General features: G+C 43.6%; 1 protein-coding gene across 1 annotated transcript in view; it reads right to left on the bottom strand.

Moving 5' to 3' along the window:
- LOC133138566 (cadherin-4-like) overlaps positions 1–15,743 on the bottom strand; it is a 296,079-nt gene that overhangs the window by 155,461 nt on the left and 124,875 nt on the right. The gene's annotated exons all lie outside the window — the stretch shown is intronic.

The raw sequence follows: 15,743 nt of genomic DNA, 5'->3' as shown, positions 1-15,743 counted from the left end.
CACCAAAGGGTGCAAATAAAGGCCCACGATGAGCATTGATTTCTGATGAGGAGGAACTCTACAGACGTTGATGGGCACCTCGGGGCTGCAAAGTGCCAAATCTTCCAAGGGCAACAGCACACAGGGCTGAGCTTCTCTGGTGATTAATACGCACTGGTGTTACGATTCCTGGCTCATTTCATGAGGAAGGAAAATTGAAAGAGAATAAAGTGAATTTTTGATTATTATTGTTTATTAAGGCGGGGGGGGGGGGGGGACATCAGGTGTTAGGAAGGTGGTGTTAGGAAGGTGGAGTAAGTCACAGTTTGTGCACTCTATGTGCAGAGGCAGGGACAGTAGGGTGGTGGTAGGAGAGGTGGGGTGGTGGTGGAATTGGGGGGAGTAGGGTGCTGGTGGGAGTTGGTGGTTGAGGGTAGACAGAGTGTGTGCATTCTGCAGTGTCTGCAGAGGCCGGGAGAGTAGGGTGCTGGTGGTAGAGGTGAGGTGGTGGTGGAACTGGGGGGAGAAGGGAGGTGGTGGTGGTAGTTGGGGGTAGAGGGTAGAGTTTGTGCTGAGGCAGGGGCAGTAGGGTGGTGCTGGTGATGGCAGTTGGGGGTAGAGGGTAGTTTGTACTGAGGCAGAGGGAGTAGGGTGGTGCTGGTGGTGGCAGTTGGGGGTAGAGGGTAGTTTGTGCTGAGGCAGGGGCAGTAGGGTGGTGCTGGTGGTGGCAGTAGGGGGTAGAGGGTAGTTTGTGCTGAGGCAGAGGGAGTTGGGTTTTATTTTGGCCGAGGGGCTGTGTGAGGTGAAGGAACGGCAGTATTTGAAGGCTGTGTGCGATTAACTGAAGCAAAGAAAGAAGGGAAGACTCACCCAGGAACAACTTCTTAGTGAAGTAAAAAATGTATCTGTAAATTTAGGAATCCTTTCTTGTGTTGTCTGGAGAGCTGCATTGATTGAGTGAGGCAATGGGAGAGCCAGAGGCAGGCTCACGTCTCTCATGAAGGAGCGAAGCAGGGATCAAGGTGGGACGAACCAAAATCACCAAAATCGCAAGTCACCTCGAGCAATCCGACTAGCCTGAGGGTCGTGCTGCTGTCAGGGCAGATTGTCCTTTTTAGACCGCTGCTTCCTCTAAACCTACACCTCCCCTCCAGAGTCACACCCCCCTCACCGCAATCGCACAATATCGTCCACCCTCCCTTTCCTGCCTCACGCTTCGCAAAAACAAAACATTCGTGTGAACTTCACATCAAAATTAACACCGAGCGGTCTCTTAGGGAGCTGCACTGGCAGGGTGTGAGGCTGAATAATTTCAATCATTTCAAGAATGCAGAGGGACAGAAACCACCCACAAGCTGAATCACTGAATCTCAAGTTACCAAAGTAATATAACATTCTTAGAACATATCAGAGCAGAAATAAAGTGAAAACGTAGGGCATGTCCATGCCGAAGCTAGCCTAGCCTGTAGTCAGAGCTGATGCCTCTTTTCAACAGCTCCCTGAGTGTACTGCATGAGCTGGGGTGCCACGGGCAGGCAGAATGGAGGTCACATTCATGTCGACTGTTGCACCGAGAGGTTTGAAATTCACAGAGGATCCAAACTCCTCACAGTGTGAAATATTGCGTGATACTTTATGCTTTGATTTCATTGCCTCTAGGAACGGAGTACATTCTTTTTATCCTGGATTTAGAGGCCTCGGGCAATGGGAAGCTTATTTACAGCAAAAGATATGTGCCACAGGGCAACTGCTATCCAGTAATTGCTTTATATGCTTAGTGGTGAGCAAGAGGCTGTGCAGTGGTCAGACGTGCTTTCTGTTCCAGCCTCTCTCCCTCTCTACTTAACACCTATTGGATACTGGCTGCATTGCTCTTAAAGTCATGGCTCTGGAAAAAACTTCTGACCCAGCTAAGCATACACTACTCCTCTTTCCTCCAGACTGCAGATCACAATATACTTTATTACACCTTGCCAGGTAATTTGTCCACTGCATTCCGGATCATATTCCAGGAACTGCCCCTTGTTTCTCCTGGGCTAAGCTGTAACAAATAACATGACTTTTTTGTCATCTTGTAAATAGCTGGAAGTCATTGTGTTTTGATTTATTTTATTTTAATTTACTACATTTCTTGTGTCTGTTGGAGACTACCATCATATAATCTTGCTTTCCTACGACAGATAATAATACCAACACAGTCCCCAGAGAAGACAGGTGCATTTCCTTGTGCGTCTTTACCACATCACTAACCCTGCCACCTTCCAGCCACAGCAGCTTTGTCAGAAATAGAGGTGTTTTTGCAGGAGAAGACACTTTCAAAAGTTAATCTTAGTCACGCGGTGAAGTGATAAATCATGAACCGAGAGGGAGGCTAATTACAGCAATAAGGACCATGATACATATAAGACTGCCTTTACGGGTACTTTCCCAGTTATCCTTTCTGTTTAAAGGTTCCTGACCTTGTATTTCACGCCAACCTGGCACAGCTCACCCCCTCTGTGCCGACTTTAGAGGTGCCAGGAAAGGTTAGCTGCTAAATTAATAATGTGCCCCTCATTTACATTCAAAAGTAGGCCATGGGAATGAAGAGGCAGTTCTGCATCCATTCAGTCCCTTAATAAGTAGCTTATTAATATTTAATTAAACAACCCTCATTCCCCTGTCCGGAGAGGGAGGAGGGCGGAGAGCAATGCAAGGGAGTGTGGGGACTGTTGGTAGCAAGACAGAAGAAAGGGAAGAGAGAGAGGGAGAACAAGAGAGATGGAGAGATGGGGGGAGAGAGAAAAGAGAGAGAGAATAAGAGAGAGAAGGAGAGAGGGGAGAGAGAAAATAAGAGAGATGAGAGACAGGGAAGAGAGAGAGGGAAAGAGGGAGAGAGGGAGAGAGAGAGAAAGAGAGAGAGAACCTGCATATCTATGCTGCCTGAAGCACACCACACAATCCATTGCAGTGTCTTAAAACATTAGTTAATTGATGGGATCTCTATTTCACTGACAGACGAAGAACTGTTGTCCCTAGGTGCGGGAATGCAAACCAAAGTTTATGATGCAATTTAAGCATGCACTATAAATATTTCATATTGCATCGAGAGTTGTTTAAGCAGATGTGTTTAATTTCAAATGCTACCAGTTTTGAAAAATGACAATGCGAGTGAAGAACAGTTTGTAAGCTTTGCTTCATAATTCATTCTAATGACTCCTTTAAATCTGCCTTATTGTATATGATTCCTCTTCTTTCCTCAGATAAGCACTGAGGCTTTGGAATAGATAATTATTTGAGAAGGCCATATTAGGTGACTGTGTACATTTAAATTAATCTTCTATCCTCAATCAGCTCCTTTGATGAATTTGTTTATCCTTTTACTTAAAGAAACTCAAGCTGCCAGAGCAGAAGAGTCTGACCTCCAGAAGCTCCATCCTTATTCAGCCAAGATTTCCCCTGAATGTCCCTCTGCCCAATGCAGCAGATGGGAAGGCTCAGACAAAGGTTCATCAGATGTTATTCATAATGCTTCATAACCGGCAGCCATTTTGCATTTTTCTTGTTTGTGGGAATATAGTGCTGCTTTCAGCTTGAGGCCAGACACTGGGAATGTCATACACTACAAAGCCTACATTATCCATTCAAATAATGAGGTGCAGAGCCCAATGTGATACCACTCCCATGAATGCACAGCATTGACAGGGAAGCTGGCATTACTTCAAGCTATTTATGTAAGCATTCAGATGTCCATTTTCCATACAGATATACTGGAAGCCAAACAGAAGAATTAGAACTGTCATTAAAAACTGAAATATAGCAAGACTAACTATGCCCCATTGTTTGCCATTCCATGCAGTCAGGCCCACATGCTCTGCATTAATGGAGGGCCCAAAAGGGATACTGGGAAACAAATATCACTCAATTACATGAGCATATAATCATAGAAAAAAAGTAGAGGCTGAAAAGCAGGAAAATGAAATGAAGAATGAATGGCGTTATGCAACATCATATGATTAACTTATAAAAGAAGCACAAAATACACATTATATACTGTATGATACTATGTAATTAACCTGTAAAATGTAACATAGAATCACAGAATACCCCCAAGTACCTGTGCCCTTTCCTGAAGCAGCCCAGATTTCCTACAGCTACTGTATGTTTTAAATTTTATTAACTTATTAACTTATTCTTTTAAATATATCTCAGTCATTTTCTTGAAAACAATTGTAAAATCCCATATTCAGCATCAGAAATGTAATCAGGCAAAGTATGGGGATTACAGGCTTGGAATAGCCCAGAAGGCAAAATATATATAGAAAATATGGTGACTTAAGCATTTTAAACAGAATTATTCAAAGAACAAAAGGAACTTTCTTGTATTTAATGTTCAAAATTCAATCTAATAATGGACCTTTGGGCTATTTCTTTTGAAAAATCTTTTAGGAATGAGTTCTCACAGATTAAATGAAGTGGTACTGCATCAATAATTTATTAAAAAATCTTTTTATAGAACATGGCCTTTGAGATTCATAATTCTATTCACATTAGCCCAGGCAAAAAGTTTAAGTTTTAATAAATAGGCATTAAAAGTTTAACTAATATTAATAGCACCAATTAAAGGCCAGACTGTAGAGCGATGCATCATTTCTGTGATATTGTCATAAGATGCTCTGTGGCAAGCAGCTTCCTCTCACTTGTTTTTTCTTTCTTTCTCTCCCACAGTAATAAAATGCCATTGGTCAATTTGCAGACTGATTTCAGACATCAGTGACCCATAAAATCTGAACTTACCTTTACAGTTATCATAAACGACGCATCATGAAAATTTACAGAAAAAGGAAGGTACAGAATTTTTTTTTTTTGACAAAAAGCTGACTTTTGGATTTCTGTTACCTCGTACAGCAATGATACGAATTGCCGTACATAGTTCATTTGAGTGTAAGACGGCACAGATCATGTGTGGCTCCCACAACTGACACGCCTCATGTGAGCAGAGGCCCCAAACATTCCTCACTTCACCAGGGGAATCTGCAGGAGCCACGGCAGAGCCAAGCAATCTGCAGAGCTTTCAAGTATGCGCTCTAATGCACCTCTGTGGCCGGGGAAAAAATGTTTCTTTTGTTCTGGAGACATGAACAGAAGGTTGTAATTTTCCGCTGGAACCTGAAGTAACCGTTTACTTTAATAATGGCTTCCATGCCCTAATTTGTGTAGGGATTTAGCGCCCTAACCGAGCGCTGTAATGCTACAGTGCCTTTCGAACTAATCACTGCGATCTGGAGGACGGTATATATGAGAGAGAGAGGGTGAGCCAAGAAGAGAGGAGGAGAGTTAGAGAGAGAGACGGGGAGAGAAAGAAGAGAGAGAGGTTCTGCCCTCCTGATTCGCAGCAAAATCAATTCTCTCACCTGATGAGCTTTGCTCCCGTCTGCCATCCTCCCTCTATTACGCTTCCTGGGCTGGTCTGGGGAGCCAGCGGCACACACAGGACAGAGCTCTACTGCAGTATATCAGCCTGGCCCGCATTAACAGGCTTCTGCAGAGGGACACTGCGTGACAGCAGCGACCGGGACAATCCAATTGGGGGAAATCATTGATATTTCCCAGCAAATTGCTGGAGGGGCCGGCGATCAGGGCTACTGTTATTTGCTGTCGGCTGTGCCCCCAGGGTCATTATGGCCCTGCAGAGAAAACTGGTGTGGGGGTGGGGGGTGACTTTCAATGGACTGAAACATATATGCTCAACACAAACTGAAGGGACTTTTAATGCTCGGAGGGCATGGTCAGTCAAAGGCGCTTGTTTTATCCACTTGATGACAGCTTTTATTTCTTACAGATTAATCATTATTTTGGTAATTTCTGTTTTTCCTGCATTGATGCCTGCATGAACAGATGAACCCTCGGCCATGTGTTCACTATGCAGCCATTTTACTGCAGTGTGACAAGCATTACATCAGCCATGCCACCATGTTTTGGCTCCAGCACAGGCAAATGAGATGACAAAGTAACACCGCTATCCTATCCACAGGAGGTGTAAGCCCCCCATAACCCTGGTCATATGGTCCTCTGAATCAGCTGGTGAAAATACAGAGAAGAATATATATCGATAGACTGAATATCAAAGTGGTGACAGAAAACACAAAGAAATCTACAAGTTGAGCTTTAAATCCACCCAGAAGAAAAAGTAGCTACAATCTTCGTCATTCTTTGTCTGCTTCACATTGAGACATAAATCCATAAGTCTGAAACCTACATTCTTAGCGATGCCAGTCTTTTCTCAGAATATATCCACACAGTGGGTTATTCCCTCTAGGAAAAGACTCCATTTGATTTCTACCTGCCTGGATGTGAAAAGCTATGCCCGGTAGACATTTTCTCCAATGCTTCTTCCAGGCAGATTCAACACAAAAATGATGAGTGACACTTTCAATCTCTATGATGTTTCTTCTGAGGGAGCAGGCAAAGATGTCGCTCAGTCTTGAAGCTATACCACCGATTTTGTTCATGTTGGGTTGACTGAGGGGACGAATACAAAGTTAGTTTTGCTATGGTTGAACTTGGCAGAACTAGGTTGAGTAATTATTTGAACATTTTTTTTAATGATGATACAGTTTTATAAATTTATTTTACATACACTCAGTGAGCACTTTATTAGATTTAACTTATTTTTTAGACTCAAGTCTTCTGCTGCTGTAGCCTATCCACTTAGATGTTTGACGTGCAGTATGTTCAGAGATACTCTTGTGTGTGAGAATCCCAGAACATCAGCAGGGATGCTCACCTAAAAATGAGGTGGTCTGATACCAAAGGTGCTCAGTAACACATCTCGGTGTTCATCTTTTTATCTTAACCCGAATTGTATTTAGTTTAAGGTGGCATAGATGGTGCAGTGGGTAGCACTGCCGCCTCACAGCAAGGAGGTCCTGGGTTCGAATCCCCGTCGACCGGGGCCTCTCTGTGTGGAGTTTGCATGTTCTACCTGTGTCTGTGTGGGTTTCCTCCCACAGTCCAAAGACATGCAGGTTAGGCTGCCCATAGGTATGATTGTATGAGTGTGTGAGTGAATGGTGTGTGTGCCCTGCGATGGACTGGCGACCTGTCCAGGGTGTATTCCTGCCTTTTGCCCAATGTATGCTGGGATAGGCTCCAGCCCCCCTGCGACCCTGTTCAGGATAAGCGGGTTCAGATAATGGATGGATGGTATTTAGTTTATTGCAAAAACAAAGGAATTGGCCTTCCAATAATTTTGGAGGGGACTGTGTATATGTACACACTCAGTGAGCACTTTATTAGGTATTTATTAGACTTGCACTACTGCTGTAGCCTATCTACTTCATGCGTTGTGTGTTCAGAGGTGCTCTTCTGCTCCTGTCAGCTTTGATCAGTCTGGCCATTCTCTGACATCTCTCATTAACAAGGCATATCTGTCTGCAGAACTGCGGCTTGTTTTTGTTTTTGTTTTTTGCACCATTCTTTGCAAAGTCTAGAGACTAGTGTGCATGAAAATCACAGGAGATCAGCAGTTTCTGAAATACTCAAACCACCCTGTCTGCCACCAACAATCATTCAACAGTCAAGGTAACCCCGATTCTGATGGTTGATGTGAACATTAACTGAAGCTCCTGACCCGTATCTACATGCTAGTATGCATTTCACTGCACAATTATCTCAACTGATTCATTAGATAATCACATGAATAAGTAAGCGTAGTAATGTTCCTATTAAAGTGCTTGAATACACACACACATTGCATTATTCTATATAAAGCATTATATATTATAGTACATAAAGCACTACACATGTATTCATAACATAACCTTTAAAATACAGCATCAAAAATAAATGGATTAGTGAATGGCAACCCTGAGATATTAAATTAGCAGGCAGCCATTAGAATCTCCCAACACAGATACTTGCTTCACAGGAAATCTCTCTGCATGTACTGAATCGGCCATTTCAACTCCCAAATGCATAAAACTCATTTTATCTTAATTTCAGACTCAAAGTCACCATCAGCACATCTCATTGGGCCTCCCAGGGGGACGATTAAGATATCATTTTTCCAGTCAGACAGATGCTCCGAAAAGCAGCTCCAGTCTCTTGAGCATTTGGTATTGGAGGAATCAACAGCTTCCCAGCTCAGGTGGGAATTGAGGCCTACGCAGGCACACCACAAAAGCACAGCAGCAGGGATTTCAACTAAATCAGTGAGCATCCTGTCAACTGGCGTGTGAGAACAGTATGGCACAGAAAACGTTTCAGTGGCACAAAAAACAACAAAAAACGACGTGCCTTCTAATTACGTTATCCTACAGTGCAAAGTTGCACATCAATCCCTCTGTACACAAAATATGACACTCCTCATTCTGCATCAATTCAAACAAGTCTTCTTGATATTTCTTCTATTATACTGCTGGCATCTTCATCCAAAGCATTAAATTAAACAAGTTACCTTCACATCTGCCATTGCTAATGATGATCACTGCAATGTACCTGATTATACTGATGAACAGGATAATATTTACAAAGAAAAACACAGGGCAGAAAATGAATGTTTGAAGCTATAATACGCAGCACTTAAACACAACTTTTTCCATTCATCTGCTCATTTAATAAGCCCTGTAAATTGTGTTCACTTTGATGGGGCCCCATGAATGATTGATCACATAGGTATGATTTCTGCTCAGGATTAGCTCTAAATAATCCATTTAACTTGACTCTTTCCTGAGAGTATCGGGCAGAAAGACGCTTAACAAATGTGCTGCTCACCTCCTTGGCCTCCTAGGCAGTTTCATTCTGGGAGGCTTTTGTTTCACACTAACTGTAATTGAATGCAGCTCTCCACTGCCTGAAATCCAGACATTATGAATATTAAATTCAATAGTCCAGAACACAGTGCTACATTAGAGAAGGCAGAGCATGAAAAGATGATGGGAATTCTGGGAGAAAGAGGTGTTCTGCTTATCATCACAGCCTGTGTGTGTGTGTGTGTGTGTGTGTGTGTGCGTCAACATTCAGAAATGAGCGTATCCATCCATTGATGCCCGTTTGTCCGTATCATTGGAATCAAGTTAAAAAACGTAAGGAGAGGGTGCATTTCTTGCTCCACTCTTCTGCATGTTTCTATGACAACTGGAGTAAATACTTATTTTATGAACACGTTTATTTAGGTGGCGGCACGGATGGTGCAGTGGGTAGCACTGCCGCCTCACAGCAAGGAGGTCCTGGGTTCGAATCCCTGTCGGCCGGGGCCTCTCTGTGTGGAGTTTGCATGTTCTCCCTGTGTCTGTGTGGGTTTCCTCTGGGTACTCCGGTTTCCTCCCACAGTCCAAAGACATGCAGGTGAGGCTGATTGGAGAGTCTAAATTGCCCGTGGGTATGAGTGTGTGAGTGAATGGTGTGTGTGCCCTGTGATGGACTGGCGACCTGTCCAGGGTGTATTCCTGCCTTTCGCCCAATGTATGCTGGGATAGGCTCCAGCCCCCTGTGACCCTGTTCAGGATAAGCAGGTTAAGATAATGGATGGATGTTTATTTAGCTTCTATATGTTTCAGTCAAAATAGATATATAACATTCAACTGATTGTTTGGCCGTTGGCTTAAATACACGTATAACAGCTTTGAGGGGAGATTGGGCCAAAAACACACAGGTTGTGGAGCTCCATCATCTGGTGCTCACCTTCCCTGTTCTCCACCCAGCAGTGGCCTGGGACATTTGCCCTGGTTCAGCTGCACTTCTCCCCAGGCCCACACTTATGGGGCCCATGGGGCTGAGTGCACTGAAGAGGAGTTACTGTATATCCTGGACAGGGAAAGTGAGCGTGTAATACTGTGTGCTTTAAGGGAATGCAACAAATCCTCAGAATATTGTGAAGCAGCAAACAGATCTGAGCGATGGTAGAGAGTGGGTATACAGCAGATTTATGCTGCTTACAGATACTCTGCGAATGTTATTCTCATTGAGTTCAACAAAGGAGAAAATTTGATCCCCACCACCTTTTGAAAAACCAGATTCCGAAACATGTTCTTTATCACTGCAGGGTAAACAATCTAATATAAATGAATATTCAAACATCTAAAAAGAACTAGAGTATCATGACTCTTTTTATGATCAAATAATTTTGAAGTATAGTCTCTTTTTATGCTTTATAATGTAATGCCAAATTCACTTGGACTTTGGATCATCTTCAACCATGTCTTACCTTGCCAGAATGGAGGGGGCTTCACGTTTGAGGCTCCGCAGGAAACGTACACACACATTAAACACGCAAGGCTGGCCAAAGAGGAGCTGCTTGAAATTTTCCCAACAGTCTGTAAAAAAACTTTTTCGGCTTTCGTGTTTGCCTGCGTGTTTGTTTGTTGGCTTTTTCCTGAGGAGTCCTAAACTACCCATCTGCCATATCTCCTGTGTCTCTACTTCAAGCGCTTCAAGTAGACTGCATGTGAGAACTCAAACTCTGGCAGGGAAAAATGAAATGCTTGTTTAATTGCCATGACTATAAGGGTGGGGAAGAGGGTAGGAGGGTTGCGGACCCAGAGCTCCACGCATTCCTGAATTAATTAATATGTCAACACAATTCACTCAATGCAGCTGAGGAAGTGAAAAAAAAAAACCATTGTGATGGATAGGCAAACACATAGTGTGATTTATAAGCCATTCATGGTTGGAACACACAAACACAAGCTGCATATTTTGAGAAAGAACTGAGTGGGTTTTCTGCGTTCCTTGTCATTGTTGAAGTTGATGGTTCCTGCGAGGATAGCTTGCACTTTCCTGTTTTGAAGCGGGGACCTGCATGCGCTTCTGTTCCACCAGCACCAGCCACCCCCCACATCCACCCCCCGCTCCCAGAGTGCCAAATGGAGCTTCCCAGCCCGTCTGCGGAACAGACCCTCGGAGGAGCGCTCCTGCTGGGTGCAATATGCCACCCTGCTCTCAGACCTGCTGCCAAGGCTGTGGGGTTTCTATGGCACTGCCAAATTTTAAACAAGGCATCCCCACCACAATTATTCAGAGATTCATGATAATTAGAAATTTGTTTGGCTGCATTTGTGTGTATATAATATATTATATGTTATCTTAAAACACACATGTGCGCACTCACACACGCCCACACACACACACACACACACACACATATAAATCCTCTCTTGGCATGATACGTTTATGCAGCGCATGTGTGGTTTTAAATTAGCACTGCTCAATCACATTTTTAATTAATATACATACCGCCAGTGAGCTATGAATTGCTGAAACAAAATGATGCAGCAGTGCATTCAGTTAAATGCTGCTTCATGAAGTGTGCTACAACTTACACATCAGTTCTGACAGAACTCAACCAACCACCACATTCAGAGCAAAGAAACATCTGTGAGCTGGTCAGTAAATGATGCCATGCTTCCTCCTATAAAAATAAAAACAGTACACTGTTTTTCAGGAGACCTACAGTATGAATGCATCAGAAGAAGCAGGTAATTTTTCACACGTCGGAACGGTTTGATGTTTGGAGATGTGTGTCAAATATGTGTGTCTACATTATACACTGTAGATTATTCAGTGTCTTTTTAGTATGTCTGACAGTTTCTTCATCTGCCATAATTCAAATATTTTCCATGACATCCTTGATAAAAAATAAGATAAACGAAGAATGTTCTCTGACAGTGACATGACTCCCAGTTCCTCAGTGTTACGTTGAATAGACTCTGTCAGTTTCTGCCGCATAGCCTGAGTGGATAAACTAACCTCAAAAACCCAGCCCATTCCAGGAGGCAATTCGACCACTTCAAAAGAAGATTTAGAGAACAGCTATTCAATTAGGCTGACACAGAGGGTTCCACTAGAAATGAAATGAAAGCATTTGCATTCTGTGAATTCCATAGTGTCAATTGCAGAAACTGTTGATGGGGCTGTAAGTCATTAACAGGGCCTTGAGCTCGGCATCCCTCAATCCAGTACTCCTCCTTAGAGACAGATTCATCCCATCATCACAGATGCCAGGCAATCATACAATGCATTTTATGATTGGGACCGAAAAACATACATATTATTCTTTTTCAACATTCAGGCCAAGAAAGGAAAGATTGGGGGGGTGAATCTGAATAGCTAGATTATTCCCATCTCCCCACCCCATATAAATAATGTATGAGACCTAGTGTGGGTCTGCTACCTGTATGAATCATATTTAGGAATGTGCATTGAGAGATGATTTACTGTACTGTACATGAATAGAAAATGTAATGATACGAAGATGGAATTGAATAAGGAAAATGTTTAGACATTTTTAGGTGCAGTATGTGTATGAATAGCCTTCAGGTTTGTGTTTGGATAGTATGTAGTGTAGGCACATGTGTGGATAAGGCTTTGATATGCGAGTTGGCAGCGTTGGTCTTTGAGCAGAGGTTTGTTTAAAAGGCTTGGCAAAAGCAAACACAGGGGCTGCCAATCGTGACACTTTGGCAGGACAGCACAAACATTTCATATGGAAGCTGTGATAAAGCCGGGGGAGGGGTGAGAAGAGGGAGAAAATGGTGGTGAACAAGACTAAAAATACAGGAAAAAGAGGAGAACAAGTTTTTTTTGCAGAAGGTGTGGGGCAGGAAGGTTGCAGTGTTTGGTGACAGGCAAATTAGCATCTCCTGCTCCCTGGGGCAGCCCTGTGCCGCTCCCCCCTTCAGTCTCTCTGAGGAACAGCTCGTTGACCTCACTATCACCCGTGTCATTCCCTTGCCTTCATTAGCATGCGCTTCCCAGCCTCTCCCGCGTCGCGGGGAAGCTCAGATAACGCCTTGTTTAAAACATCCCATTGTGGGTGTCTGAACGCGGCTGGCTCCATGTCTGTCCAAATGCCTGGGAAACGCATCACAGAGGTTTTCTTCACAACCAAAACATCTGACATAGACTTCAGAGCTTTCTGCCATCAAGGGATGCCTCAATCTCCATTTAACAGCTTGGTCTGCTCTCATACTCTGGATAATTAGTCTCTCTCTCCTCTTCCTCTCTCTCTCTCTGAGAAAAAGAAAACATAAAAAAATGAAAGTATAATTTTTTTGCCGTTATCTTTTCACACATCTCCCGTCTTTAAACTTCAGTGTGAAATATGAGCTGTCAATCATAATTGTGCACTAGAATATAATATATAATGGGACATTCCAACGAGAGTGGGGAATACTGAACATCATCACCATCTAATATACTGCATATACCCGTCTGTGTAAATACAGTACAGCATATGTATATATACACATGCTTTTTTTTATTGCATAATTAAACTGGGCAGACTTCATTCGCCTGGTTACAGTAAGCAGCTTTACTCTGGTGCAAGGGGAAGGGGGACGTGTGTGAACAGCACTCGGTAAGTACAGAGACCATTGTTTGAAATACACATTTCAAAGGAAGGAAGGCTTACCCAGTGTATTGATGAGTCAGTGAATCAATTAACTTGTGATTAATCAATTACCAGGAATGCCAATCAGCAGCCACAGTGCCTGGGCTCATCCCTGGAGTCTTAGCGCATTAGTGGATAGGTCCTGACCTCAGCAATGCTCACAAAAGAGATCAGATTTCACTAATTCCTGTTGCATATGGAAAAGACAGGCTTTGCTCTCTCACGCATAGTAATACCCATCTTATGGACTGCATTGCCCCCAGTTCTACCTCTTTAATTTGGGCTGAAATAATTACAAAATACATTTGAAATTCTTTCACTTTGGCACACATTTATTGAATTTACTTTATTGAATGAAACGTTTGACTGACAACCATTCAGGGCTGCATTGCTTTTTTGCTGGATATCTTAGTCATCCTTCTATAAAAAGCAGTGCTTTACAGAGGAATAATAAATAATAATAAAATGCACATGCACATGCACATGCACACATGACTGGGGCCCACAAGATCGGTGGTTCGATCACTGGTGTAGCCACAATAAGCTCTGGGGGGGATTGTCTCCTGCTTCATCTAATCAAATGTTCGTCACTTTGGATAAAGGCGTCAGTAATGTAATGTAAAAATAAACTGCCAATTAATCTCATGTTGTTATGAAAAACATTACCTAAGGTCATCATTAGTCTGTGGAACAGAATGGTCTTTCTGAATTGAGCTCTGTGGAGAGAATATTGAACTAAGAACAGAGCTCTAATATATACCATGCTTTTGGCAACGACACAAAATACCCCCACCTACACTTAACCTTATTACCAGTTAAAGCAAGCACTTCTTTTCTAAGAGTTGTGTGAAGGGAATCACTGATGAGACGAAACTATTTGCTCAGCCTGTAGCAAACTGTAATCAATCCAGAGAAACAGATAAGTTCCCTAAAAGCATTGCAGCTCTGAGTTTTCTATTATCGCAATTACACCTACGTCTCCGGCCTCAGGTGCAACCAATTAAGCTGACAGAGAAATCTCTAAGCCACTCAACAATGAGGATGTTATCTGGCCCAGCCAAACATTAGAGATCACAGAAGAGGCCAGCATGGATTAAGGAAAGTCTCTATTTTCCAACATAGTTGAAAGTATCTGCAAACGATGGGCCTTTGTTGACAGCGATAAGCTGAGTAATCTTCTCTCTCCAGCTCTCGATGCCCTCTCTTCCCCCTCTCCTCTCCTCTCCTCTCCTCTCCCCACCATTGCGGCTCTGGGCAGGGTTAAGTACGCCCACCGTTCCCCGAGGAAGCAGCATAACGGATAGAGCTCCGAGAAATTCTGATTCGATTCAGCCCATTTGATAAATTTATCATTGGCATTTTCAAAATGAAATTAAAGACCGTCTCCTGGAGACTGTTTTCCAGTTTAGGTGCTGCAAATACATTTCATTTGTCTGTGTGCGTGTGAAAGAGAGAGGAAGATAAAAGAGCGGTGGGATGAGAGACAGTATTATGATGTGTGTGTATGCGAATGCTTCTGAGAAAGAGAGATGAGAACGAGAGAGAGATGGAGATGGAGAGAAATACAGTGAAAGAGGAAAAGAAGACAAAGACTGTGCCACTGTGGTGGAGGTGACCAGTCGTAGGAACCGGATGCCTAATAAGGGCAGTGGAGCGGACAGTGTAATAACGTGTTGATAACGCACCACATTAACATTAACAGAGCGACAGAGATGCCTCTGAAGTCACAATGGGTCATCATGACAGAACAGGGGCTTACTGCATATCGCACATAGTAGTTGTTATTTCCACTATTTACATGTGGTTTTACACTGAAAAATTGAGGTGGGTGCACACTTGGCTTGGCTCATAGTTGAAAAGAAGCTAAACAGACACACAGCCGCTGTTCTGTGAAAAGTCCAAAGGCTCTCTGGCACCCATGGTGTTGCCAGAGCACTAAAGGCGCATCATTACTCACTGTGCGAATTAAGCTACCAATTTGTCCGTTTCTCCCATGCTTTGCCATAGATGTTTTTCCCTCCATCTTCCCTGCGTTCTCCCCCTGGGTTGGCGGCAGGGCTGAGGCGGGCAGATGGGCCGTTAAGCACCCCCGTGTTTGTGTGTTTGTGCTGTGGATGTCGATGGTGTAGTCGGAGCTGGCGTGTTGTGGCGGAGCTCTCTGCGCTTATTTATGCCTCTCGCCTTCAAAAACATATGGCCGCCCCGCTCCAGGCGGATGATCAAGAGCCCGCCCGCCTCCCCGCGCTCAATCCATTCATCAGGGCAGAGTGGCGGAAGTGCCCTGCCATCGCTTAGCTTTACGGCTTTGTTTGACGCGGCCTGGGTCATTCATCACACCCCCTGGCCGGGCACTGTAAGCGTGTGTGTCTATGTGCTTGTGTGTGTGTGTGCGCTC

Source organism: Conger conger, chromosome 10, assembly GCF_963514075.1.
Source record: "Conger conger chromosome 10, fConCon1.1, whole genome shotgun sequence".
NCBI lineage: Eukaryota > Metazoa > Chordata > Actinopteri > Anguilliformes > Congridae > Conger > Conger conger.
Note: the sequence above shows the minus strand (reverse complement) of the source record. Positions and strands in the feature narration are given on the sequence as shown.